Source organism: Euprymna scolopes, chromosome 16, assembly GCF_053919585.1.
Source record: "Euprymna scolopes isolate OS-2025 chromosome 16, ASM5391958v1, whole genome shotgun sequence".
Lineage (NCBI taxonomy): Eukaryota > Metazoa > Mollusca > Cephalopoda > Sepiida > Sepiolidae > Euprymna > Euprymna scolopes.
The window spans coordinates 8,020,154-8,040,321 of NC_136497.1; positions in this window are offsets into that span (position 1 = coordinate 8,020,154).

Consider the following 20,168-nt stretch of genomic DNA (forward strand, 5'->3'; position numbering starts at 1 on the left):
TAAAACAAGGAATACGAAATAAAGGTTAAAGGTTCCGTATACCATAGACTTTCAAAGAACGAGGCTTGCTCCTTATGCTATATATATATATATATATATATATATATATATATATATGTGTGTGTGTGTGTGTGTGTGTGTGTGTGTGTGTGTGTGTGTGTGTGTGTGCATATATTTCCCTAAAACGTCTGGTCTTGATGAAGGGGAGCCTAAAACTTGCTGCTATGATTTAAATGTTCTGAAATAACAGCAAAAGAGACTTGATTTCTCATATGCTATATTTTTCCTCCTTTGAAAATAGGGTACGGTTATGAATATCTCCAGTATCAAATAATGCTCATACACTGTAAAATTTACTTTATGTATAAAAACCAAAGAGGCGGGGGATATAACATATGAGAAATATTTGGAATCAAGTCTCCCCTTCCTGTCATTTCAGATAATTTGAAACCATAGCAGCAAGTTTAAGTCTCCCCTCCATCAAGGCCAGAGTTCTGGGGAAAATATCAGATATTCTGTAATTTATATCCAAATTAGGAAAACAAATGACTGTGATTGAAATATTGGTAAACGATGCAGTGTCTTGCCACCATAAAATTCTTTTAAACTTTTCACTCTATAGAGTTTGGAGGAGGGTTACAAAAACATAACAGTTAAAATATAAATAATTACAGTTTTATAAAGTGGCGGATCATTTTATTAATTTACCATAAAATAAACGCCCAGTATATACCCAGCTTTTTAGGAGGCATCTTATTTTTTAAGAGTGGGGTTATTTGATAATTGTGACCTGGTAAACCAACATATTCCTACCTTACAAAACGTCTTTTCAATAGTTTTTCTCGGATGCATCTAAATTTTCTTCAAATAAGTGTTTTCCTTGTATAAAGCAAAGTAATTATTTATGTTATAGGTGTGCAAATTGCTGTACCCAAAAGCGCGCGTATATATTTGCTTAATACTCAGAAAAATATTTATTTGTGGAAAATTAAAATTCGATATTTTTTTCAGCACAACTGAAAACTAATAGAAACCAAGTGTTTTAAGGTAGGTATTTGTTAGTCTATCAGGCCATGATAAACACCACCTCTAAAAAGGTAGCCAAATGGTGAGTGCTCATTTTACATTAAATTAATATAGAAAATTGATATACCACTTTCTGAAAAAAAAATGTGCAGCCTTAATGGCAAATGCCAAATAGCCCACAACAAAATTCAGATCATTAGTTTTACAACGAGCCTTCATTGGTAAAGTTCTGATCAGTAGTCGCCGAGATTTCTGACTTATAATATTGCCAAAATGGTGGTATATCTGTATATAGATATATCTATACTCGTAGCCAAATTGCATATTGACATCTTAATATCTTTGGTTCTATGTGATTAAACTACATGAAAATTTGCAGGCTTTTTAAAGATTATAATACTATTCAATGGTTAAAATTCTATGATAATTGGTAAAAAAGAACATATATTTTCAAACCAATAAAATATGCCCAAATTTCCCCACATTTGTATATATAGAATCCTGGCAGGCAGCTTCGGTTTTGCGGCTTCGGTTGTCTCCCCTGTCGCCATGCCAGACCACTAATCTCTTTCTCTCTCTCTCTCTCTCTCTCTCTCTCTCTGTATATATATATATATATATATATATATATATATATATATATATATATATATAATTTCTGTTATTAAAATCATCTTAATCTAAAATTTACATTTTAATTTTATATGAGATTTGGTTGGAATAGGTGTGCGTATTTATATGCATGTATAGAAACCGAAATACTTTCAAAGAATGGTTTCATTTACTGTAACTAGTTTCATTCATAAATCTAACTTAAAATGCACTTATCGAAATGTCTAAGAATACAAACTGTGAGCATTATAGCGGTTTGCATACATACTTGCATGCAGTATGAGAGAGACTGCTGATATTATTTGTACAGCGTATTAATAGCCGACATTTTTATTGCTACCTTCTACTTTTTTTACTTAAATTAAAAAAAATATCTCTTACATATAAAAGGGAACCTGTCTGTGTGAGGGTGCGCGTATGTGTGTGTGTTTTGTGGCTTCGTTTAGTATGGGATACAAAACGGCTAAGTAGATATTTTAAAAAATTTACAAACATATAATTTATGTATGTGGAAGTTTTCTTTAACAAATTTTGTTTCGGGGTGCTCTCGATGAATATGAAGAAATGCAGAGGTTCTATTAAAGAAAAGCTTGTCCGATTCTGAGCCAAATAAACACACTGATACAACTAATGTATAACTCATCCTCTCTACTGATCCTAATTATGACCACAGGACCATTGCCTGCAGACTCAAAATGCAAATCCGGACAGTCCCACTCTTGAAGGCTCAGCTCAAAGAAGTTTCCGGTTATTGTTTGTGGTGTGATTTTTAGTGAAAGCCACATTATACCACTTCGAATCTTTGAAGTCGGCTTAAAAGTCAACACCGAAGATGTACCTTTACATGTTGAAGGGAGTGGTGATCCCCTGGTTCAATTAGGTGGCCGCTACCCCACTAGTTCAAAGAGACTCGGGTTTGGCTTCAGAAGGAGTGCTACGAGTTTTTACCTTACTCTCGCTGGGCCCCCTCCTCCGCCGCTCTGAACACGCTGGGCTACTTCGTTTGGTTATACGTCAAGAACATCACGAACATGAACTCCTACAACACCAAAGTCAGCCTGATTCCCGTCAACTGCCGAATATACGCCGAGGTCATGCCGGCGCTGGTGGAAAAGACATGCTCCCATAGCCGGGCCCCTAATTGTTTTTATTCGATAAAAGTTTTAAAATAATGCTGTTGTTTTTTTTTTTAATTTAAGGCGACAAATTTATCGTTTCCACCATGTAAATGAAAAAGAGAGAAATAGGAAAGACTAAGCATAAACGTACGAACCTGCTAGATAGAGGAGAAGTGAAAACATGTAATAGAAGGTTATAATCACGCTGTGCCATTGTTTATCATTAATTCACTGTAGTTAAGAAAAGTTAAAGCGGGTCAGAATCAAAAAGGTGAACATTTTGAGGAGACCACATGAACTGTGTAACCAAGGTCTCTTCAAAGTAATTAACAGCTGGGTCGCAGAAATATCACATATTGTGTTTGATCAACTGTGGTTAACATGATATAAATCCTAATACTCAATCAATTATATATTAATGGACCTATAATCCAGCGACTGAGGGTATAAAGATACGTCGGTAAAATCTTCAGTGAAAATCGGCAAAACATTATGCCTTTTTTACCTCAATAAAAAGGAGTGGAGTTCTTTTGCTTGTCGGGTTAGTATGTATATCGGGGAGGCGTAAATGCTACGAGTTGATCAGTGCACATTTAGTTAAAGTATATATAATATAGACAGAATGATGAAATATGGCGGCAACGGGACCTTCTGTACTGTTTTAGACCATGTATCAGAGTAAAAACCATTGATGAATACACCAGTTGCAACAATCATCCATGCATGAGCACAGGATTTGTTTGTATAAGTACATGATACTCCCAGGTGTAACTAAATTTCTAGCACGCTGGAGAAAGCCAACATTTTTGCAGTTGCCCAGGCAATGTCTTCCATATATTTGTTACAATCCATGCAGCTAGATAACGCATCTAAGCCAGGCTTCTATCTTTGCAACACTAATGCTAGAATTCCCACTTTGATATAGATGATTCAGGTCTCAAAAAAAGAAACCTGCTTCGACAAGCATCTAGGACTTACATTCACCCCTGACATGAAAGAGAAGACTGATATAAAAACTACTTCCGAAATAGCTGGGGAAATCGTTCCGTACTTCTATCGCTCCAAAAGTTATCTCACTTCTAACGAAATCTTTACGTGTAAAATGGTCTAAAACGGCATAAAATAATCTTGACACGGATGGGCAGGAGAAACTCAAAACATCCTACCTTGACAAAGTTCAGAATTGGCTTCGGAGCTTGGTTTGTAACGCTCTTTTCTCCTACTTGCAACGCTTTTCCTACTAAAGAGACGTTGCGAGCCTGTCTATTTTCAATCGCAATTTTAATGGCAAGTGCTCCTTTGAGCCTCAATTTATTGTCTTTTCACGTAAGATCTTCACAAAAATACCCCTGAATATTACTAAAATCAGAGAGAAGATTTCATAAACAAACCTCAGTTTTGCTGGAATGCTATCTTAACTGATTACAACATAGTCGTCCTCAATTCCAATTTATGCAAGCTTTTGATGCCTCGTCCTCTAAAATAATCCAAATCTACCTAACTATCACCACAACTATTACTACGCTGATGTTTCACAGAACACCTTAAATTCATTAAACTCTATGCCAGAGTGGTTTCAAGCGGCAATTCTTTTGTAAAAATACATATATATATTTGTATCACGCTGAAGCAAACATTGGATGGGATAAAATGTGTATAATATGACCTTAAGATCAATAAAATCGCCATGTAGAAATGAATTCATGCAGATATTTATGATGTGGCAGGCAATGTGTTAACATAATTCTAGATTACATGCACGAAAGAGTATTTACTTCAAGAGAATGAACGCCAGACAATTACGAAACAAAAACAAACTAGAAATGATATTCGGCTCGTCGCATCGAAATGAGGTTTCTTTTACTTTCTTGGAATAAACAAACTAGAATGTAAGCAATTCCTGTCTGTGATTCTTTTGTTGAAAAAATTCGAAATGAAATTCGATTAGAGAGAAAGAACGAAAATGCTTAGTAGATTTCGAACAATTATTGAAAAGCAACAAAGCAAATGACTCACATTCCAATAAATGATAAGCTCGCAAATTACATCCGCTTCCCTCTTTGCAAAGTGTGGAATGAATAAAAATAAATAACAGCTTTATTACACATAGTCAGATTATTGCATGCTCACACACAAATATGCTATATCACATAAGTGTTTATATACGTGAGTGAGTCTCTTATTAATGTACATATTATCGATTTCTGCTGATATGAGATAAATTACCTGTGATGAATACATTATACTCTATCTATCCTCAAACACCGGTGCATTCGCCATGTATTCCCGCAAGCTAAGCATAATATATATATATATATATATATATATATATATATATATATATATATATATATATATTGCTTTTTAGCCGGGAAAACATAATTTGACGAAAGTACGTTTTTAATGGGGCAAAGTAAGCTACACAAAAAGGGGCACTAGAAGTACTAGGCTAAAATAAATATTGTCTTAGTTAACAAGCGTTTACATTACATTGACTAAGCAAAACTAACTTAAGTTCTACATCAGAACAGATACTACACGCGGATCTTAATCAAAAGGTAAGATTTTTATGCTTCTATTTAAAAATTGTGAAAATTCTTAATTTTACCCAGTAATGAATATCCAAGCGACTGCATGTATTGACTAATTTGAATAACGAGTGTTAATTAATTATTTATTATTTTATGTTTGCTTATTAGATTATTAGTTTCAATTCACTATTGCATTGAATTATATTTATGCGTAATTTCTTAATTCTGCATAATTGCGTGGAATTTAAGAAAAAAAAAACGTCCCTGCATACGTATATATATATATATATATATATATATATATATATATATATAAATTAAGTAGTTAAAATTAAATATTGAAAATCAAAATATAGACACATATATTCGAGTTAAGAATTTATTGTTTGACAAAATGAATATATAGAAGGGGTTATATTAATTTCTTTAATCTATGGATTTTCAATAATGGCTCATATCATCAGAGGAAATGAAATGTGGTTAGCAAAATGTTCAGCTGTGAAAAGGCACGTATTTAGCTTGTCAGCACAAATATTGAAAATAGTTTTTTGGGTAGTGAATTATAGTTATATGAAAATAATTATTGGAAAAGGGAATTTCATACAACCTGTGCAGTCCATTATCAGAACGAGAATAATGTCCACCGGGGTTTCATTTTCAAATAATTATACTATCAAAGATAAATCTTTAAAAAAGCCAAAAATATCAAGAAAAGAAAAGCTCACCTCTATCGAAAGGAACAAAAAACAATAATATTAAATGCCAGATGGAGAATGAAAGTTATATCTAACTCCATTTCTCGAGACTCGGCGTCGCTCTAGCACTGCATCGTTTTGTTTTTGGTATCGTAATTCCTTACATTTTTGCAAGCAAACATTAGCTTTGTCTGTATGTGTGGCACAATATCTCAGGTGCCACGGTTTCTAACACACTCTACAGCAGGGCCTAGTGGTGATTTGGCCATGAGCGTAGAGATACAAAGAAATGTATTCCCAGTATTTCGCTTTCTAGATCTCTCTCTTTCTGCACTGACCATCATGAGGTGAGCACGCATATTTTTGTCTCTCCGAAAAAAAAAACGAGGGGGGAAGCACCTCCCCTTCCTCAACACTAGTTATGGTAGGTTAGTTAGTTTTGAAAAGCCTATTGCCTATATTTAATTGTAAAAATTAATTATAATTTGTAAATTGTATCGTAATATATTTTTTTGTAAAATAAATAGTTAAAATTATACAATATATATTACGATTGTGTCGCGTGTCGTTTTTTTTTTGTGTCTGCCATAAATGCCTTCATTGAAGAACGAGGCGGCCATGAGGAAAAGAAAGATTCCAACTCGAATGCCACCAGGGGTCAAGACGTTTCCTCGGAAAAGAAGGAGCCAAACATCCACATCCAACATCTCATGTATGCGTTTCCTCTTACAGACACTAATGACAGACCGTCTTCATATCTTCATGAGACAATTAGTGTTACATGTGGACCGGCTGATCGTGTTATATATGTACGCCCGAGTTCTCAATTAGCTCCTGATAAAATACATAACAGGCCGAACCTTCTCTTTTCTCCCCGGGAAACAGCCATTTGGGACGAAGTTTTTCCTTCGAATATGGCAAAAGCCAACCGTTATAGATCCACGTTTGCAGTTCCCAATCATATTACTATCGAATGGGTGCTGTGGCTTGAGTATCCGCAGGTGTATATTCACCGTACTCGACGGTTGGTCACCAGTTCATTTAAAGGATGCGGTTCACTTCCGAATGTTCTTTTCATACTCTGTAATGAATTCCAGCTCGTTAATGATGACAGCAACAAAATTTCCGCTAGCTAGTTAGAAGCGACCAAATAACGTAACGGTTATAAGCTACAACTTTTATCTATGCAATTAACTTTCGAAACCAGCTCAATAATATACTTACTTTGTTAGCTGCAGTGAACAGCTATAATATCGCATATGTACAGATATCTCTCTGTTTCCCTCTTCCTTTCTCCCTCTCTCCCTCCCTCTCTCTCTCTACATATATATATATATAATTATTTTTTTTTATGGCCCAATACAGTGTGAAATCATCCTTCGAAAGGAGCCGACACACTACCAGAGCACATAAATTTGGCAAAAGGAGACAAAGAATACGTTATTTCTCTTTGGGGAACTTTGACCCGTTTCTCCCCCGTTTTTTTCCTCGTTGTGCCAAGTTTTGATATATATATATATATATATATATATATATATATAATATATAAAAATAAAAGTTACAATAAGTTTACTAAGTTAATCAAAATGGTAAACTTAAAATATATTATAAATATTAAAGAGTTCATATTTACAAGTAAAATAAACTCAGCCAGATATAAAAAGCTCAATAAAATCGAAAAGGAAATAGAGCTTATAATATGAACAAGTGATTAATAAAATATGTTAAAAGACATCTTGAAAAAGAGTTAAAAACATTACCCAGTGGATTGAAATTTTAAATTCGACCGTTTTGGATTTTACCATTTTTTGGATTTTTATCCTTCACCGGACTATCCATTCATGTGAAATCTTTTTATTATTTTTCTTTTGCCTCCTGTTCCCCTTACCTCACCCTTTTTTTAACCAAGTAAGATCTTTGACTTACTTGTAGTTTCATTAAATACTTTTATATGCAAAATCCGATCCTGCATTTTGCTAATTCCTGCCCTCTGATGAGAAGGAGAGTATTTCTTCGAAACTCCGTGGATTAAGTACTATCCACTTATCTTGTGCTTCCTTTTTTAAAATTAAATATATTTTTAACTCTTTTTCAAGATGTCTTTTAACATATTTTATTAATCATTTGTTCATATATATATATATATATATATATATATATATATATATATATATATATATATATACAAGATACTGGTTTCAAATCTCGGTAGAATCAGCCACGCTGATTAATAAAAAATTATGTAACAATTATCATTGCATTGAATTTTACTATCCATGTAAGGACGTCATATCAGAGAAGAAATGTTGTTCATGACTAGAAGTAAAATGCCTTTCCGCATTTTTACTTATATCCACAGCAAAGTATCACAAATGAAATAAACAAATAAACGACATACATATACAAGCACACACACATGAATATATACGTACAAATATATGTACACACATGTATGTGTGCGTGCGTATACGATGAAAGTCAGTGTTTATATCACTTAACTATATTAATTGAAGCTATAGGCTTAAGACATGACTACCAAAGTTTTCTTATAATGTAAATAAAAATGCGTTTGTATGGCTTAATTAATGTGAATATATATATATATATATATATATATATATATATATATATATGTCTGTGTGTGTGTATGTGTGTGTATGTGTGTGTGTGTGATTAGGTTCCTGTTTTTAAAACGTTGGTGAATTAGAAATGTAATAGAAACACGTATGAAAAATACGTTTAATTCCCAATGCACCAACGTTTCAAAAAGAGAAAACCAATAAAACATTCCTTTCATCACACGGCAAGTGCATTCCTGGACTGTATTAAAAAAAAAACAGTTGAACAACACCAAACGGAGTAATCCGGGCTAACGGTATCACAATACGGTGTAAAAAATCTTGAAATAGCGAGTTTCCGACGAAATATTTTGATTCAAATTGTATAAACATTATTTTATATAGTTTACTTACTAATATTTGCATTGGATGTAATCCTATACGTATTTTGCATACGTGTTTCTATTTAATATATATTTAGTTATTTTAGTGCAGAAGTAAGAAAATATATTCATATAACTGTGTGTCTGGAGGTGTGTGTTTGTGAGTGTTTTGGTGGTGTTTTGTGGGTTTGGGTGTGTTATTATATATATATATATATATATATATATATATATGTATATACATATATGTATATATATATGTGTATGTATATGTATATACATATATGCATATATATAATATGCTAAGTACATATACGAAAAATAATTATATGAATTAATAATATATATTAGTCCTCGCGCGAAAGAGCAGGACACAAAATGTTTTAAATAATAATAATAGAATAACAATAACAAAGACTTTCGCTGGCGAGGACTACTATTGACCGTAACCAGTTATACAATCCTTCTGAAATTTTCATCTCTATTTTTCTCGTTATTTACTTAATATTTGTAAATGAAACCTATATGAAATAGTTTCCTTATTAAATTTAAAAGATTTTCTATTCTGAAAGAAATTTAAAAACATTTCATATTAAAAAGTTATTTTAAAGGTTTTGTTAAAACAATTAAGATTTTCTCATTATTTAGCCCTGTATTACAAAGAGGGGTTGGAAAAATGAGTTTTGGTGTCAGGATAAATATCAACTGAAACAGAGAGAATATTCAGACCTGTAATAATACAAAGAGAGGGTTGCAAAAATGAGTTGTGGTGTGAGGAAAAATACATGCAAAACCACATTCATTTTTTGTTAAATCCAAATTAATAAATTAAATAACAATAATCTTAAAAAGATAAGATACAAGTTATAAAAGCATTTCATCCAAAGCATGAAAATTGTTAAACAAAATGTTTTTACTATAGGTTTTAAAAATAAAGGTATAAGATTCAATTTTAAATTTATTTATCTTCAAAGTGCACTTTAATAAAGTTTACAAAGTAAGGTAGAAAAATTTAATTTAAATTGAATCAAAAAATTATCGTTGATTTATTTTATGTAATGTACATTTTGTTGCACTTTAAAAACATTTTCTTTCATCTAGCAATTAATGATATAGATATAAAATTTTCAATGGTTTATATATATATATATATATATATATATATACATATGCACATTTAGATAGAGAAGGAAAGAGAGCAAGGAATCTATAAGATTTGCCCACATAGTTTAGCTTAATAGCATCATGCAAACAAATAAACGCTCTCTGTCTCACACATACACACATACTTATGTATGTATGTATGTATGTATGTATGCATATAGAAATGGAGAAAAGGGGAGTGAAAAAGAGAAAAAAGGACAGAGAAATAGAAATTGACAGACAAATCAGAAGAAAAGCATGCACCTACCAGTCCCTAGCCTTTCTCTCTCTCTCTCTCTCTCATATATATATATATATATATATATATATATATATATATATATATATATATATATATATATATCAGCAAATTACACGGAGGTGGAGTTACTTTATTCCGCTGCTAGCAAACAATCACACGTTACCGTAGCAACAAATGACGTCAAACAACCCAGCAGGCGATACAATACTTGCCTTGCTATATTCCAAGTCATGAAGTCGTTTTATGTTCTCTTTGTTTTAACTTTCTCCCGGGTATTTTATCTCCCCCAACCTCTATTTCTGCACCTCCCTGATTACTATATCTTTCTCTCACTTCATCTGTACAGCATCCTTTCTTTCTCTCCTTTCTATCTCATTTTCTTCTACATGTTCCTATCTAATTATTTGAACTGCATACTGCATCTTAGTCCATAGCATGCTTACATATACGCACATATATATATATATTATATATATATATATATATATAATATAATATATTATATATATTATATATATATATCGTTCTAGTTACCCATAAACGGAACTCTAATATTCTAGACTGCTACTTCAATCATTCATTTTGGTGCTAACCCTAACCCTAACCCTAACCCTGATACATATCCTTCTTACACTAGTTGCTATTGTGGTTATTTTCCTGACCAGCTATGAATAATCTTATCTTATTTTAGCAATTTAATTTACCGCGCGTTTAAAATAAAATAAAAGTGTATCTATCTATATATGTACATATCTATATACGAAGTGCTTTCAATAAATTTCCAGACTTTTTTCGTATTGCCAATTTTATTGAAAGTACACACATGAAACTTTAGTCCCCATTCTAAGTTAATTCCAGCTGCAATACACTTGTTGTAACGTTCCAACAACTACCACGGGGAAGTCTACTCATGTGAGCGTTTCAATGACCTTCATGACAGCCTCTTTCATCTAAGTTGTTTCATAACGGCAGCTTCTAATGGTTTCCTTAAGCTTAGGAAATAACATATAATGTAGACTTAGTACAGACTATAGAGAGGGTGAGAAACTGTCTTGATCCAATAATCTTTAACAGGTATGGAGTTGTGGATTGGTGCATTTGCGCAAACTTTCCGCATTTTCAGTTCCTCATGAATACGTGTGTGTATCGTTCCCATACCGACATCAGCTGTACGCTTATTGTTTCTGTATACACACGACGGTCCTTATTCATGAAATTCTTTATTTGATTTATCAACTCTGGTCTTCTGACTCCATTACTCCTCCCATAACTCCTATCATCCCTCGTAGATTTTCTATTTTTCTGAAATCTCATATGCCACTTAATAACTAATGCAAGATAGTCCAAAAGAACTCTCAAGCACTCCATTGTTTCTGTGGCATTTTTCCAAGATCAAAACATAATTTTATTGCATATCGTTCTTCTAAAGTGTCCTTACGTCCAGATTGCTTTCTTGAAATTCACCAGCTGACTACATAAAGTTTCCTTCCTCCTTGTGTTTTGGGGATAGCGGGGAAAGATAAGAAAACTGGATAAAAATGAACTGCGCGCAGTGAACTTATTATTGACTTTCTCAGTGTTCTGATTTTCTTTTGGTGGAGCGTTCCAGAATTGTGTTTCCTTCGCGTCTCATAAAGCTTGGCATCATTAAACAGTTTGTGGAGGCTCCTGAGAAATATAGCGACTGTTTATAATATATTTGCATGAAATTTACAGGCCTAATTATAGAGCAATTAAAAGTTGTAATATCTTACGGACCCCAGATTCGAAATTTAATGAATGACGCAGACGTTTGTAATTTTATAAATTCTGCAGAATTGAGTATTAAAAAAATGGGAAGAAAAAATAAAGAGCTTGTTGAAACATTATTCAGATCTTCATTAACTGGGAGCAAATATGATCATCAAGTTACATGTTGTACAGCCAGAAATGATAGGTGATATGAGCGACGAGCAAGCAAGACGCTTTTATCACGACATCAGCGACATAGAAGTTCTCTATCAAACTTGTTGCGACGCCACCATGTTTGCAGACTAATGTTAATGTATCAAGTGCGATGCTGCCAAATTTTGGCCACGAATTCGTGGCCAAAATTTGGCCGCATGCACACATATGTACTGAGGAACTTTAAAATACATTTTCTAATTAAACTAAAGAAGGAGTATCCACTTACTTACTATAACAATGCTAGTTTATTTTGGTGTCTTCTGCCCGCTCTTTTGCTGATTAGGATAATATATTCAAAAACAAAGTCTTTGCCAGTTATTGTAAATGCTTATTATCAATTAATAAAATGAATATCGTTTCCGAAACGATAGTACTCTCGATTTTATTTTCTTTGTTTTTCTTTTTGAAACTGATTCATAATTTACAATTATCAATCTCATACTCAATGTTAATAAATATTAATGAATCTCCCAATTGAGCTTATTATATATCTGCATTACTATAAGCACTGTTTTTTTTTTAAATATTAATACATTTAAATAAACTTTGCTCTTTAGCCTACAGGTATAATTCCCGCTATAAAATATTATATATATATATATATATATATATATATATATATATATATATATATATATATATATATATATATATATATGTATGTACTAGCATGGGTTGACATGAAGTTCTGTTTGGAATACACCTGGTATATTGATCATGTTTATCATGGGTACTGTGGATACCTCCACAAAAATTCCAAAATTAAAAGAACGGATAAAAATATGAAAATGTAATCGTCCCCCAAAAGAAGAAGTACGTGATACTCTCTGCACCAGATATTTCTCTCAAGGTATACAAACAAAAGAAACTATTCTTCGGATATTGAGCACTGGAAAGAACCCCCCCCCCGAAAAATAATTAAAAATAAAACATTACCACTTTTGTTTCAATAACATTGCAGTGAATCCCCCCCCACAAAAATATAATTTGTCATATTTTGTATTGTTTATGAAATTGTTAGGTGAAACTACAGTGTGTTCTCATAAAAATTAATAACATTTATCGTTAGTTAATGTTTCAAATGCGATTCCTCCCTCAAAACAAATTTTATTTGTCATGTTTTACGCCCTCCCCTCGTTTGGCAAACTTGAACAAATGTTACAGGTGACATGTCTCGTTGAACGCTTGGTGGTCAAAAAGTGGGTGCTCATATAACGTTTAATATATATATGCAAGAATCGCAGTATATATAGAAATAAATGAGAGAGTAAAGGAAGGATAGTTTTGTATCAAATTGTGAATAAGCAATCAAACAGACATGAATACGAATTCATATATATATATATATATATATATATATATATATATATATATATATATATATATATATTAGGCTGGTGCAAAGATCATGTTATTTTTTACATTCAACTTTATGTCAGAAAACGCTATCATTCTTGCACCAACCAAATATATATATATATATATATATATATATATATATATATATATATATATATATATATATATATATAGAGAGAGAGAGAGAGAGAGAGAGAGAGAGAGAGAGTTTTTGTTGTTGATTTTTTAAACGGTATTGAGGTTAGCGTCTTCACCTTGAAGATCGGATGTATTTTTTAGAAATTGCCCATTTTTTTTTTTTTTTGGACGTAAACAAATAATATTTTTATTTATTTATTTATTAATTTTTAAAACAGTAATCTACATACATGCATGTTTCGGGGTCCTACCCCTCTTCAGCGTAGCATGACTGTTATTAGGAATCGAATCCTGGACCTTATGTATTTCAGTCAAGCCTCTTATCCATTACGCTATGATGCCATAGACAATTTACTGTTTAGTTTTTATCGTTTATCTGTTTACATAATTTTTTGTTGTTGATTTTTTAAACGATATTGAGGTTAGCATCTTCACCTTGAAGATCGGATGTGTTTTTTTAGAAATTGTCCATTTTTTTTTATTTTGGACGTAAACAAATAATATTTTTATTTTTTTATTCATTTTCTGGCATCATAGCGCAATGGATAAAACGTGTACTCTTTTCTGCATATAATTTGTTTAATTTTATTTTTCATTATCTTTTGCTTCATTTTCTCCGTACATTGGCTCTATTTTCATTTCTGTCGTTCATTCTTTATTTTTTGTCTTTTTATAATATCCTGTTTGCATATTTTTTCGTGTAGTTTTTTCTTCATTTGTTATATTCTGTTTCTCCTTTACTATTTTTTAATTTTCTTTACATGGAAGTCACCACTTATCAAGGCCCGGAGGCCACTAAGGGATAAAGGTTATTGCGTGTACAGCAATGAATGAAATAGTATTGTAGTAATCATTAGTATTGGAGATTTGATAGAGTGTCTTACTTAAGAGGGCGGTTTGTAAGGCATTGGTTTATGTTGGACTTGAAGACATCAAAGTTATAGTCAGGTGGGAAACAGGCAAACGGAAGAGAGTTCCACACTCGTGAAATTCTGAAAAAAGAAGCTCTGCTCATGGAATCTACGTTTGGATTTAGGCACAGATAAAGAGTAGGGAAAATTATTGAAAGTAGTTTCAGCCAGGCGGGTATTTCTCGTGAAAGATTGGCGAGGGGGGACGAGAGATTGGAGCTCAGACGAGAACTTGCCATGGAAATAACGATAAAACAAGGATAGGCTCGTAACGTCTCTTCTGTGGGAGAGAGGCTGCAGGGAAGAGAAAAGGGCATCCCCACTAAACTACGAAATTTATTTTGTACTCTGTCAAGGCAGGATAGGCTGTTTTTAACAGCTCCTGCCCAGATGTGGCAGCAGTACTCCATCCTTGAACGTACTTGACTTTTATACAGATACAGAATTGCATCAGTAGTGAGATATCTTCTGAAGCGGTAGAAGGATCCCACCATTTTCCCAGCGTCCTTGACAACAGACCTGATGTACGTGTTCCATTTCAGATCAGGGGTAAATGTCAAACCCAGAAGCTTGTCAAAACATGGAGCCTCCCCAAGACGAGAGCCATCCATTTCAATTGGTACCAGATGGGAATCAGAGAGTTGATGATGTAAAGATAGAAGCTTAGTTTTGGATGCATTAAAATTGCCCAGCACCCTCTTCCCCTACTGTACCACGTGCTCAAGATCAGAAGAGAGAGAATTAGAGAGAACTTTGTCATTTACAGCCTTTGATGTGTTGCCACAGATGGTCGTGTCATCAGCATAGACGTCAACGAATGATTTAAGTATGTGTTTTGGGAGATCATTGATGTAGATCAGGAAGAGAGTTGGGTCCAGGATGGACCTCTGAGGGACTCCAGCAATTATACTGTGGGCCTCTGATTTCTGCCTATCAATCATTGTTTTTCCTTTATTTTAATCCTATTTTGCAGGTTTACCTTTCTCATCCTAACCTTCTTTTTCTCTATTTATTTCTCCATTTCATTCGTTATTTAATTAAATTTGTTTTTTTAATTACTTGTTTAATTTCATTCATTTTATTTTTGCTCTTATACATTTTTTATCGTGTCTTTAGTATTTTTTTTACGTTTTGTTTAGGTTTTCTCCAAACATTTTTATTTTCTCGAACTTTCTCAATTTCATTCAATTTTTCCGAACATATTTGTTTGTATGTTTTCTCATTTATTTCAATTCTTTTTTTTTCGTTTACTTTTTGTGAGATAATGGAAAAGAGATTACGGAGGAAGAAAAAAGACGAGAGCAACAGAGGAAAGAGGAAATGAAAAAAATTGGAAGAAATTATGAATGTTAAAATCAATAAAGTAGAGGGAAAGAAAAAGGAGAGAAATTTTCTTATTGAAAACGATTCGATACTTATACATAATGAAATCATAGAACGATTCGACATTTATACATAGTGAAATCATAGAGCGATTCGACAATACATAATGAAATCATAGAACGAGTCGACAATTATACATAATGACATCATAGAAGGATTCGACAATTATACATAATGACACCATAGAAGGATTCGACAATTATACATAGTGAGACATAGAACGATTTTACAATATACATAATGAAATCATAGAACGATTCGACAATTATGCGTAGGGAAATTATGGAACGATTCAACAATTATACATAACTAGCAGGGCTACCCGGCGTTGCCCGGGACCGTATAAACAATGAAAAAACAAAAGCAGATATTGAACATATGTTTTATTCTTAGGGGAGAGGAATCTTTCATCTCTATGTATTATTTGTTTTATCTACCCTAGGACTGGTATTGTTCATGTTTTATCCCTAGCGTAGGTAATTTACAGCATGTATATGAAATTGTTTTACCTTAGGGAGAAGAGAACAGGTAATATACAACATAATGTGTCTATATTACATCCCTGGCAACGCCTAGAAACCAGCTAGAACATGTATTTCAGTCAATCTTTATTACATCCTGGGCTATGCCGGGAAACCAGCTAATCTCTATTTAGTGACTTGACCACCAAAATACCTCCCTAAGTGTGTCCTTTCTTTTGAACTTATTAGATATAGGTATCTAGAAATGTGTGTGAAATTTTGTTGAATGCATTGTTCACTATGATTTTCTTATTGTTCTACACAATATCAACTGTAGCGAAATAACACAGTAAACTTAGTGTAGTTTTAGAATAAAGAGCAAAGGAAAAAATTAGAATCATATTCTGTAATGTCAAATCTAAATTTGCTAGCGTGTACCAGTATTTGCCAGGTTGTGGAAATTTGGAATTTATAACATATGTAGTGGCCTTTTCCTAGATACCTATTGCTAAAAACTATACTTTCATTTTGTTAGAAAAATCTCTCTTCGGATGCCCTGCATCATCCAAAATACAAACAAATATTTTTATAATTGTTTCGGTACATTGCTACACAATGTGACATTTGTTGGCGTTTGTAAAAAAAATCATGAATGTGCTTATATTCCAAAAAAGAAAATATCAGTGCACAGTATTGAAAGTGTTTGAGATTCAAAAGTCTGTAACATTTCTACTAACTTCATAAGATGTCATGTGAGAAACTGAATTGAATATCAAGACATTATCTGAAGCGTTTTTATTTTGGTGTAACATATGTGTTTACAGTAAACCTTAACTTTTAATAAACAGCTTGGTATGCAATGACATAGGCTAGGAATCTTAGACAAAATATATATAAATTGGAAAAATGTGTGAACAAATGAAAAAAAAATGATCCGCTCCACTTGATGACATCAAGCACAGTAATATTTTAGTGAAGAAAATATGAAATTGATGTTCAGTGATTAGTTTGGATGAATGAGAAAATGTAATTGTTTGATGCATAAAAAATAACTCATTTGCTGTATTTGATATTAAGCAGCAAAAAAATAGTGATTTGAATATTAAGGAAAACATCAAATCAGATTATGTAAAAAAAAAGATGAAATTAGAAAATATATATTTTCTGTTTATGAGTTTTGCCAATCAAAATTTTGTGGCAGAAATTGGGTGATTACCATGCAATTTTATTTTGGTAAAATTCTTAAATTATTTCAATGTTTATTATAATTTCTTATTAGTGACTTGTTATCATCAAAATCCGCCCCAAAGAGTGTCCTTTCTTTTATTAGGTATCAGAATAGGTATCCAGATTTCTACTTCTATACAAATGTGATATTGTAGTACAGTAAATGTCAAATTGTTTTTCAAGTATTAGTTTGTAACGTTTGTACTGACTTCATCAGATGTCATGTAAGGAGCTGAATTCTATGTAAGAAGACTTTATCTGAAGTGTTTTTATTTTGGTATATCATGTGTGATTACACTGTAGTAATTGCGCTGAAAGCATGTTAATTACAAATGACAAAAGTTAAATCAATTTCTTATTCAGCTACACAATATAAACTAAAGGAAATCAAATTTGCAAAATAAAAGAAATATGTAGTTATGGGTTAGTTTGGAAGGAAATCAAATTTGCAAAATAAAAGAAATATGTAGTTATGGGTTAGTTTGGAGTTAGAATAAAAAGCCAACAAAACAGTTAGTTTGTATTGTGTAGATTGGTCATTTCTGATAGTATTGAGAGTCGTCAATGAAAATCTTAATTTCTGACAAAATACTGAATGTTTCTCGGATACCCATTCGTAAAAAGTACCTTTTTTGGAAAGAAAAACACTCCCCGGATCACCTTCACCACCTTAAAAAAAAAACAAAACTTTATTCTTCAAAAAATGTGCACATTGTTAGTGTAAAAAACAGATTCGCACCACTTGATGAAATCAAGCATAGTAATATTTTAGTAAAGAAAATATGAAATTGATTTTCAATAATTAGTTTGAATGAATATCAGAAAATGTAATTGTTTGATGCATAAGAAAGAACTCATCTGCTTAATTTGATATTAAGCAGCAAAATATTTCAAAACATAAAAATGTGAAACATAACATGAATACTCTCCGTTGTCACTTGAAAACATTGATCTTGGTAGGAAGTTTATTAGATACTGAAATTGTGGTCTTGGTATGGTGTGCTTAATATTATTGTATGCAAAATTTAAAAACACAAAAGAGGGTACAATCAATATTGAAAAAGTAACATCTGTCACAGAAAATAGTAATTTATAAATATCAAAAGAAATATTATTCTGTACTTAAAATGTTAAACTTACTGTTAACAATAATTTAAAATGGTGATCAGGATGAGTCCAACAACTTAGTCCTTGAGCTTTCTTATTGGTCATAGTAAAAAGAAATTGTAGTCTTTCAAGTTTGTTGGTCGCATTGGGATTCTTGGAATGTATCAACAGATTCCTGCATATGAATTTTTGTTAATTCCACACAATACAAAATATATATACAAAACAAAGTAAAGCAGAGTATAGGGTTAGTTGTGTCCTCTAATTATCAACCAAGTATATGTATTGATAAAAAGATAAAAGCAATGGAAATGTTTATTACAATGTATCAATATTAAATTTTTATCATGAACAACAAATCGAAATAATGATAGATATTTTGTGCTTATACGAAACTGGAATCAAGGATTGTCACCTGTGATTTTATATATGTCAATAGTGCATGCCACTACAAATGATATTAGCCAAATTAAGTTTTGTTTATTTCACCCAATATAAAATATATACACAAAATGCAGTAAACAAAGTTTAGGTTTAGTTAATGATAAGTTTAGGTTCGAGAAATAAGCAAAGAAAAGAAAAAAGATACATTTGTTTATAGTGTGTAAATTGTAAGTTTGTAAATATTTAAAACTATTCACACTGGTATGTGGAAATTCTAGATACCTATTGTTATAAAGTTCCAATTCATGTTTGATATATCACTCTACATGTTCCCTGTTGCACCCCAAAGATGTAAATGATTATCGAGAAAGTGAAATGAAACAGTATTTGAAATAAAATAGAAACAAATGCTGATGTTTACTATATAAAATACTGTGTTCAATGGAATTGAGCCTTATACAATATTGGTGGAATAAAAAAATCCATTTTTTTAATTCAATTTAAGAAATGAGCAAAAATTTGATATTTAAAATATTTGGCATGAAGAAAAAGAAATATAAGATAAAAGGTGATAAAGCAGTAAGAATCATGTGCTGAATTCAATTAAAAACAAATATGATTGTCAAAGAAATATCATGAAAATTTTGTAAGTGAAAAAATTTTTTTTTTTATATATTTGGTTTCGAAGTATTAAGAAACATGTACAACTTCATTTTAAAGACAAAACGAAAACTGTACTAATGATAATGACAATGGTGAAAGGAAATTGGAAAAAAATATATCAGAGGTAAAATGTTGGTCACATATACGTATGTGTGGTATGCATGAAACACGTGTAGAAAATTATATTTTCTGATGCTGAAAGTAAGAAGAGAAACATTGTTAAAAAATGATCTAAAAGGCAATCGTAAAATCCTCATTTT